Genomic DNA, 9512 nt, shown 5'->3' with positions numbered 1-9512 from the left:
CACAAAACCAAGCATAGGTAAGATCTCAACTGGTGGCACTCTGGTGGCAGCAGTGTCTTGGTGTTCTATTGTAGCCAGAATTATCCTTAGTGTTTGGAAATGGCTTTGTGAAATTATGGGATTTATATTTAAAGCAGTTTTCTGGACTGGTATTTGAATATTGAGTAACACAAGTACACACAAACATTATTTAATAAGAGATAATGTATGTAAACTTCAAGATAAATCAAGAATGCACCTACCTAAGTTAATTCAACTTAGATGTAAATGTGTGTGGATACAGTTATTTGGCTAGAGTAAAACCTGTGGGGTATTTTAGCATTTTAAAAACCTAGCTTTTACAGAACTGTCTTTACTATATGGATTTTTAAATACATAAGCTGCAGAAAGGATTGGGCAAAAACATTAACACTGAGAGTTTTATTTCAAGGTGGTTTTTTTTGGTGGTTTTTTTTTGGTGGTTTTTTTTTTTTTTTTCCTTCTTTTCTTCCCAGTGGGATTTCCCTAGGAAAAAAAGAAGAATCAAAAAACTTGAAATGAGCTCTTTGCACTCATTTAGGGAGAGTTAATCAATATTTGCATTCACAGGTATACATCTGATATTGTGATTACACAACTTTGATATTTTTACTTAGTTTTCATAAGCTGTACCCTAAACCAGACACAAATATGAAACCTTTCACAGATATTATACTTTAGCTTACGTTATTGTCTCATAAAATCTGTGGATAACAAATATTTTGCTCATTCTATTTTATTTGGTTTCAAAAGGTTTTTGTTTTCCTACTCCCCCTAGGTTTGGATTGTAATCCATGTAATCCACAAAGACTGCATTTTGTGTCTATGCTGATGTCAAAAACCAGAAATTCATATAAAACCTTCTGTCAAAATCACCAAGTTTCACCTAATCTTGCAAAAAATCCAGAGATTTTGCATGGTGTCCATTCAAAACCACAAATCAGGACAGCTTTCCTCAGTACTATGTTTCATAATACAAGAATGCTTGTGAAGTTCAGAAAAACTTTCGAAGAACTTGGGCTAAGCTTTGAATTTTAACAGAATTAAAAACCAGATGTTTCACATGATTTAGAGTTTTACACTGAAAGCTTTACCCAGCTCTTATTCACAGCTAAATGAGACAACATTCACTAAGACAACAGTATTTTATGAAGACTTTTTTCCCATTTCTCTTAACAAGATGGACTTTGAAGAATCTTTATGAGAAAATTGATTTTTCTGAGCCCCTAAAATGAAAAAAAAAAATGACAGAGGTTAACTGGTCTCATGTAATCCCAGTTTTATGACACTGTGAATGCACAGTATGTTGAAAGACAAATAGAAGATTGCAGTAGAGATATATCCTGGTATCCAGTAGTTTGCAAAAGACTGACCTCCTACCTAACTCCAGGCTGACCACATTCCATTTCACCTTCTACTATTTTATCATCTGAGCTGCTCATTTTCTCTCCTTTCAAAAGTGTGATTTACAAATACTATTGCCACATTCAGCTTATGTAACTTTACATGTGGCTTCCTAAATAGAACAAAAGGCAATTTTAATGTAGCTGGCACACATTCTTTGAACATTGCTAAGGTCTTACTACACCAAACATTCACAGACAACTGTTGGCACTACTAACTCATAACACCTCCCACAACACAAGCTGCAATATGGTGAGCTCCTTAATATATCCTGTAGATTGTGTTGTGTTAAGGGAAAACACTCCTTAAAATATTTTTCCAAAGACACATCTCACAATGTTGAAGCACAACTCACTCTTTCTCGAGTGTTTGTGGGGTGGAATGAGTTGAGAATTTCTCTATTTTATATGTAGGCTTAGGTACTCTAGATCGAAAAATGCAAACCCCACTTATTTTATAGTTACTTTGTAGTTCAGTTTTCACTTGTTGCCATTTATTTTTGTCCAGTCTCCCCCAGAATTTGCCATCTAGGCTCTGAAAATCTACTTCCTACAGAATCAATCCAAAGAGCAAAATTAGGGGAAAAAGAAAGATCTGTAGAGGCAGCAATGTTTCAGTGATAGGACAAGGGACTTTAAGGTCACATTCTTGATACTGAGCATGGTAGCTGTAGATATACACCACAAGAGTGTTCACAGAGCTTTTAAAATGAGGATTCTGAGGCAGGCTACAAGGGAAAAGGGTGTGGGGAGAAAATGGAAAGTTCTCTGATATTTTTAGGAGAGTAAGTGTAACTTAACTCCTTGAAACTGAGAGTTAGATAAGACTATCTCCAAAATGATTCTGACACCTTGAGATTCTAGATAACTAAAAGAAATTTTAAAAATAATTAAAGAACAACATGAATCTCAAAGAAACTACAGCAGCCTGCTAATCCATGCCTTTTAAGATACCAGAAACAAGCATACACCTAAGAGGAAAAATACAGGTTCAGTTGGAAACAGAGGAACTTAGAAGTGCTTATCAGGTGGCATATAGCTACTTGTTTACAAACCAGCATATGAAAATTAAATGACAAAATAAGTAATGAGAGTTAAAGGAACGTTAATACTGAAACAGTACAATTGGTTCTTTTAGCATTTAACATCTATGCACTTGTACTTGAATCACAGGCAACTGTTAGGTAAGTCCCATTTTGAATACGCTGAACCTTCCACTGCAAAGAAAGATAAAAATAAGAAGCTGTCCCATGGAAAAAAATAAAGGCAAAAAAATATTTTACAGCATTGCCCAAGTTACTTTAATAGTTATGAAAGGTACACAGAACGCCCATGATCTCATAGTAAAAATATATGTTTTTTACACTGGGCAATGGAGTTACATAAGAAACATCTGCCAGCCAAGCTCTGTCTACTAGACACTTATGCCAGCCCTTTACAGAAGAGAAAGTGCAAAAAAAACCCCAACCCCAAAAAACCAAAAAGAAAACAAAATTCTGCATTTAATAGAAGGAGTTGAAGATAGAAGCTTTTCACAGAAAATCTCTATTGAATAAATACATAAGCTCACCTAACTGGATTTGCTAAAAAAGAGATTTTTTTTTCACCTGATCTGAAAGGAAAATAACCACTTGGCAACCTTTTTAAATATGGCTTATGGCTAAATGTCCTCACAGTTAAAGGCAAACAGAAAGAAGCTTTTGGTAACAGCTGCAGCTCTACTTTCCATTGATGTGACTGACTCTTCTAAAATACTTTTTTTTTTTTTCTAAAGCTGACATTTTAAAAATATAATTCTGGAAATTCAGTAGTTTTAATTCTAAACTGGTTTAATTCTAAAATATAGACAATATGTATATATTTTGTCTTTAGGGCAATACCCATAGGATGAAGGTATTTTTCCAAAACAGAAGTTGTGGAGGGAGTTATTTGATTTTTTTTGCTGTTTGTTTGTTTCCAGAAAGCCAGTTTTATTCTGTGAAGGAAGAAATGGGAAAAACAAATATTGCTTTAGAAAAGCATAATTTTCTAAGACAACTTAAATAAAGTCTTTTCAACTGTACTTTATGTGATATTGTATTGTCTGCTTTTCTGTTCACATGTATTTTCCTCTCTTTTTTTCCATAATAAATTAGCTTATTTTATATATGTTTTTGAGTCTTTTTCCTTTAAGTGCTTAAGGATGCCTAAGCTTTAAACTCAAGATTCCAACATCTAGGCTTTACAAGCAAGACACCAACATGAAAAAAATGAAGAATACAGTCTTTATGAAAATGTTGCTGCTCTTGAAAATTAAAGCTATTTAATAAAAATTTAATCTATTTAATACAAATTTATTTTTAAAAAGTAGAATATTTTTTTAAGATTTATTATTTAGTGATCATAAGGTCAATGATGTAAGTTGCTCATTTCTCTATGGGTCCTGTTGAGTTTTAATGAACTTTGGCATTGGAGATGCAGTTTTTGTAAATTAAATTTATTAGCAAATTTACGTAGGAATTTGCCAAACAATTTTTGAAGGGAGCTGTAGTGCAGGCTCACAGAGACTCTGAAAAAGAATTTATTGTTTCTTACTCTAACAGTTCAGTTTTTGCAACAGCTATTGAAAATACAAACCAAACCACTAGATCTCAATGATGGCAATGATAAGATTGATTTTATATGGGTAAGATTTGGGGGAAGGCCAACAAGGCAGATGTCATGAGGCAAATCTGTTCTAGACCTAACCAGGATTAAGGAGTAGATTCTACAAGCACCTGGGAGAAGTCTCACAATTGTGATGACACTCAAGATCAAGACTTCATAACCTTCCCCAGCACCTACTCACACTGACTGGTCTTGCTTTTGAAGACTAGTGTTGCTACTAAAGACTTCTCCCAGAACAGTCACGGGGATTAGGCCCTGGCAGCATGAGTTTATGAAGGCAGATCCTGCTTGTCCAACTTGATCTTCTACTTTGACAAAGTGAAATGTTTAGTGGCTGTGAATGTTGTCCACCTGGACTTTAATAAAGCCTTTGACACCATTTCTCATAGCATTCTGCCAGAGAAACAGTCTTCTCATGGTGGACTTTAGATAGGTGGTGGCTTAGTGGTGGACTTGGCAGTGCTGGGTTAATGGCTGGACTTCACGATCCTAAAGGTCTTTTCCAGTAAAAATGATTCTATGATTCCATTCTTCTTGCCTGAGTAGATCTGACCTCTCAGTTTGAGTATCAAACTCAAACTCTGTATCAAACTCTGGCTCAGAATCAAGCCATACTAAAAGTGTGTACTTGCTGTCTTCACTTTGTGTAATTAAGAAAGTGCTTTCTGGATCAGGGATTGGAAGCCAGGTGTCACACCTCCCTGGTGATGTCCCAGCCTTTAGGCTAACAGCCAGATGGCGTTTATGGACTGATGTAGTTCCCCAGTGGAAAGTGGATCCATTCCAGGTAGAGAATCTCATGTAAGGATATATACCCATGAAAATGAGAATCTTGGGTTCATTCTCCTCAAAACAATGCATTTGACTTAAATGTCCCCTCTACTCCTTCACATAAATCATTGTATTTTGTGTAAAATTCCTAGTATTAATTGAATAAATAATCTGAATAGAGGTTTGGCAAGCTCAGTACTGACGAGATGAGATACTCGAGCTCAGACAAGGCAAGTTGATACCAATAGCAAATAACAAGAGAACCACCGTCCAGAATCTTAAGGAGGATGTAAGGATTTTACATCAGTAGGTATTCATTTCAGGGCTGTGGAGCAGAAGGATAAATCAAAGCATTTAAAACAGAAGACTAGAAACAAAGAACTTCAGAGAAGTGAGGTTCTTTTCAGCTGTTCAAACTGCAGGCCTGCAATACTTCCTCTTTTACAAATACCAATATCAAAGCTTCCTCACTTAGGAGAGTGGAAAGTGTGTTGTATAAATAATCATTTCACAATCCATTCCTGGTATCAATTGATTCTCATGACCACGGAAATATCTTGGCACCTTTCACAGATGTGTTTGTGTGAGACCAAGAACTTATTGTTACACCTGGCCTGAGCTCAGTGACTGAAAGCACTTGGAGCAAGTTCCTCTCTGCTGTGGCTCTGGCCAGGTTATGTGCTGCAGCTAATGTTGCTGACATGGCTCTATTTTCTAGTGTTTTGTTAGAGGAAGAAAATGCTCTTTCTATTATATACATACATACATTTGTGTAACTAGACAAGGTTTCACTATATGTCTCATAATTTTTAATTGGTTTTCTTTTCCCCTCCTCTAGCCTCTCTCAGTGATTACTTTTGTGAGTAAAAATGAGTTCTACCAGTATGTATTGGCCACAGATAATATATCTAAGAACTGAATAAGATTCTAGATATATTGGCTAAGAAATGGTTAAAAATATGATGATTGTACTACAGGACTTCTTCCAGTCTTCTACAACAAACCTGCATTGCAACAACTGCTTTTATATTGGGTCAGGAAAATTTCAGGGAAATACAAGGTGAGAGTTTGTTTAAGTTAACATACTTACTGTTTATCAAATCTTCAGTAATATAGGAAAAGCTGTTGGGGAGCTCTTCTTGTTTGCTCTCCTTGCTCCCCCAGCACCCAGGCTGCCAAAGAAACAATGACCCAGGACCCCCGCACTACCTGAGAGGCTGGCTTCATGCAGGCTGCTCTGAGTTCAAGTTTTCCCATGTCCTCTTTATTCTTATGTGGCCCCACAGCCTTTCCCATAAAACTGGGAAACCAAACTTCTTTGCTTGTTTTACCAAAAATTTCAGAAATTTGGGACTGTGCTCCAAAACAGAATATTTGGATGTGTAAGAAACCTCTATTGATGAAAGCCATTATAAATGCACAAGTTACTGATGTTTCTGACCGCCTGCCAGTCATTTAGGGATTTATTTCCAAGAGTATTCCAACCTCATAACTTCAAATGAAGTTATTGGAAACTCAATGTGTTTGAATATCAGGTTCAAAGTAGAATAGCCTATGTAGAAAATTGCTTTGATTTGCTCAGAATCCCATTAATTTTTAGCAGTACTGAAACAAATGTAAGAGAAGATGTGGAATAAGTATTTATCATGTATTTGGAAAAATATTCCACACAACTTTTGCATTTAAGAACTACTGCATCAAGGCTTTTGGGATATACTGGAGAATCAGTCACTAGAAGGTTTAAGTGATGTGATCACCTTCTCATGCAGGTATTAGGAAGAAATCCGTGACTAAATGACTGACAATATTCCCCAGAATGACACTTGTTACAAGGCATGTAGAAATTGGCTCACCCTACAATGTAGTAGGTGTTAAAATTAGGTAATTATCTAAGAAGTTGAAACAATTGCTCTTACATAATGAATCATTTAACTGTGTCTTGTGAGCCCTCAAGGACTCAGAAGTGACCACAGGGATTTAATGTGTTTGCTAGTAGTCAGCAGCTCAGCTCCTCTGGCAGTGAAGGCCTCAAAAACAGCTGAAGGGATCACATTAGGAAGAGAAAATATGCCTTTAAGTGCTGGTAATGGCTTGCAGCAGCTCGGTCCCTCCGGGGCTGGAAGTGACTGCTTGCACCTGCGGCCAGAATGTACAGCTGCTCCTACCTCACCCAGCCTGGGGGAGCTGAACTGCTGCTGCATGAGGTCAGATGTGCATGAGGAGAAGACAGATGTGCCTAAACAGAGCTGGTTTTGAGACAGTTCAAAAATGTTAAAGGTCCTAATTTGGACCTTCAGTAGCTCTGGCTGTGGGTTCCTAAATTCTCTGTCCAGTCTGGAAATCAGTACTTCCCAAAATAAATAGTTGTGAGTGGGCTTTTCAACTAGCTGGAAATGCATTCAGTAGGGCAATCTTGTAGTGGGACTGGTCTGAAACTGAGATTGCCAGAAGCTTGGAGCTTCACTGCTTAACTAGGAGCAGCAATACTTGAAGGAACTGAGAGTTCACACACTTAGAATTTTTTTCTGCTATCTTTTCATCTTTTCATGATTTGGGTTTAATACTTTCTGTCCTTTTCTTCTCAGATAGTCTGGGAAGACTTCTGCCTGGATGGCCTGCACAAAAAAGGACACTGCCCTGCAGATGCTTGAGGTGAAATTTTCTCGTGATATGTTTATCTGTACACAAACACTCCCACCCTGCCCCCAGCCCCTGCCTTCAGTAAGTATTAAGTTTAATTTTAGCCTGAGAGAAAAAGGCAGGCTAGTGCTTCCCCAGAGAGCACGTGTCTGTTTTTCTGCTTTCCAACAGTTTGCAGCGAAGAGTATCTGGATATCTTCATTTGTGTTCTAGTTCTTTTTCACAGCTGCTTGTGTTTGATGACAACAGTACTTTCAGAAGTAGAGGTGCAATTCACAGAAAACTAAACCATAGCAGTTTTATAGATACACATAGAAACACAGTGGTTTTTTGACTGACTAAAAAAAGAAATGGGACTGTTTTCATCATTTCAGCTAAAAACCAAAGTAAATGGTCCAGTGAGGATGCAAAATAATTGAAAAACTCTATTTGTTTCTTAAGTTCTATTTTTGTTAGGAAGATAAGTTGCTTCCATTTAGGCATCTGAAGTAAATGTCAAGGGATTGTTTTGGTTGAATTATTTCTCATTCATGTACTGTCTCAATTAGCTAATTTAAATAGGATTGGCAAGAGTCGAGATTTCATTCTGCTTCAATTCTCAAGGTCCTCATGCAATACTTGCATTAATTTGTTTGTGGTGGACCCTGTAGAAAAGAAATACTGCCAAGAGTTGAAACTAAAGAAACTGAACTCACTTGTCATAAAAAGTATTTGTCCTTCAGACAGTGGTTTCTTCTGCCTGAGCAGAAGGGTCCGTACAAAAGAGCAATGAAAATGGTGGCCAGTGCAGAAAGAGTAGAAAGCCAACTACTTATGGTACTGGGAGATGGAACTTGGGATTTGAACTATGAGATTTTGTCTTCCGAAGTCTAGGGAAATGAGGCTGAATATGTTCATGGTAAAGTATTGTCAGTAAGTCACTGCTTCCATTAGAACTTGCAGGGCCCTCTGAAGTCAGCTGGACATTCAGAATAACATGAAATGTTGAGATGGAACATTGCATGGAGTCAGCAACCACCGAGGCAACAAAGAGACACTTAGAGACAAGGCATGCCAGAGACGGACAGTGGGTGGAATGAAGCTGGAGCTGTGACAGAGAGGTGTTGAGCTGAGCTCCTGGCACACTCCAGGGAGCCCTGCCAGTGGAGGTCATGCTTGCTTCAGGCCCTGGGACCATCAGTGACCAATGAACAGGAGTCAGAAAGGTCTCTCCTTCAGCACTCAATGAGACTGGGTTCTGGATAAAGTCCAGTTCTCTTTAAAGATAAGGGCAGCTTTGTAATCTACTTTACACAGGCTTTCAATTGTATGTGATAAGTAAAAGATAAACTTTAAACAATAAGCATGAGTTGAGTTCGTTATCTTACCTTGATTTTGTGCAGGAAAGGAACAGATATTTAGGAGTCATGTCATGTGGTCTTCATGTCTTCTGGAAGCATCAAACTTTTACTGCCATGCCTCTTTGTCTTTGTTTCTGCTTCAGTGATCTCCAATATGCTTCATTTTACAAATTAAAGCCTGTTGTGGGCACTATTGTAAGAAAACAATTTATTTCAAGGTGTCATTTCTGAACTTTTAAGTTACCAAATAATAACAATCCCAGTGCAGTCTCTGGTCACAAATTGAGAAATCATTTCCATTGACACATCTTGGCTTCACAGTAAGGCTGTTCAGCTTTTCAAAGGGAGCTGTTTCTGGCAGTGACTGTTGTTTAAGGAAGTGAAAAGTTACTCTTTGTGGAGACGAAATTCAAAGCTGACTTGTTTAACAGATATTTTACTTATGAATACTGGATTTTGAATGTCAATATAGTACCAAATGAACTAATTTTTAAAAGACCCATAGTAAGTGCTAGCCCATTTGAAATTATTATTTTCAGTGAAAGTCAAACATCCGGTGCTTTTTAAGATAGCTCAGGTATCTTTAATTTAGGTGTCATTTGCATTTTAAACCATAACTTTAAGCTGCTCTGATCCAATAAAAGGTTACAGATGTCCCCTCTGGATATGACCACCAGCAAGGACGAGACAGAAA

General features: G+C 37.3%; 1 long non-coding RNA gene across 1 annotated transcript; it reads left to right on the top strand.

The window, feature by feature from the left end:
* Window positions 1-6909: 6909 nt before the first annotated feature.
* On the top strand, window positions 6910-9002 carry LOC148184686 (uncharacterized). The gene is made up of 3 exons (XR_015772290.1): window positions 6910-7042; window positions 7424-7490; window positions 8412-9002. It is a non-coding gene; the product is annotated as an uncharacterized LOC148184686 (long non-coding RNA).
* The last annotated feature ends 510 nt before the right edge of the window (window positions 9003-9512 follow it).

Source organism: Pseudopodoces humilis, chromosome 3 (assembly GCF_049639895.1).
Source record: "Pseudopodoces humilis isolate 2021_Gansu_Grassland_sample_001 chromosome 3, ASM4963989v1, whole genome shotgun sequence".
NCBI lineage: Eukaryota > Metazoa > Chordata > Aves > Passeriformes > Paridae > Pseudopodoces > Pseudopodoces humilis.
This window is presented reverse-complemented; position numbering and strand designations above follow the sequence as displayed.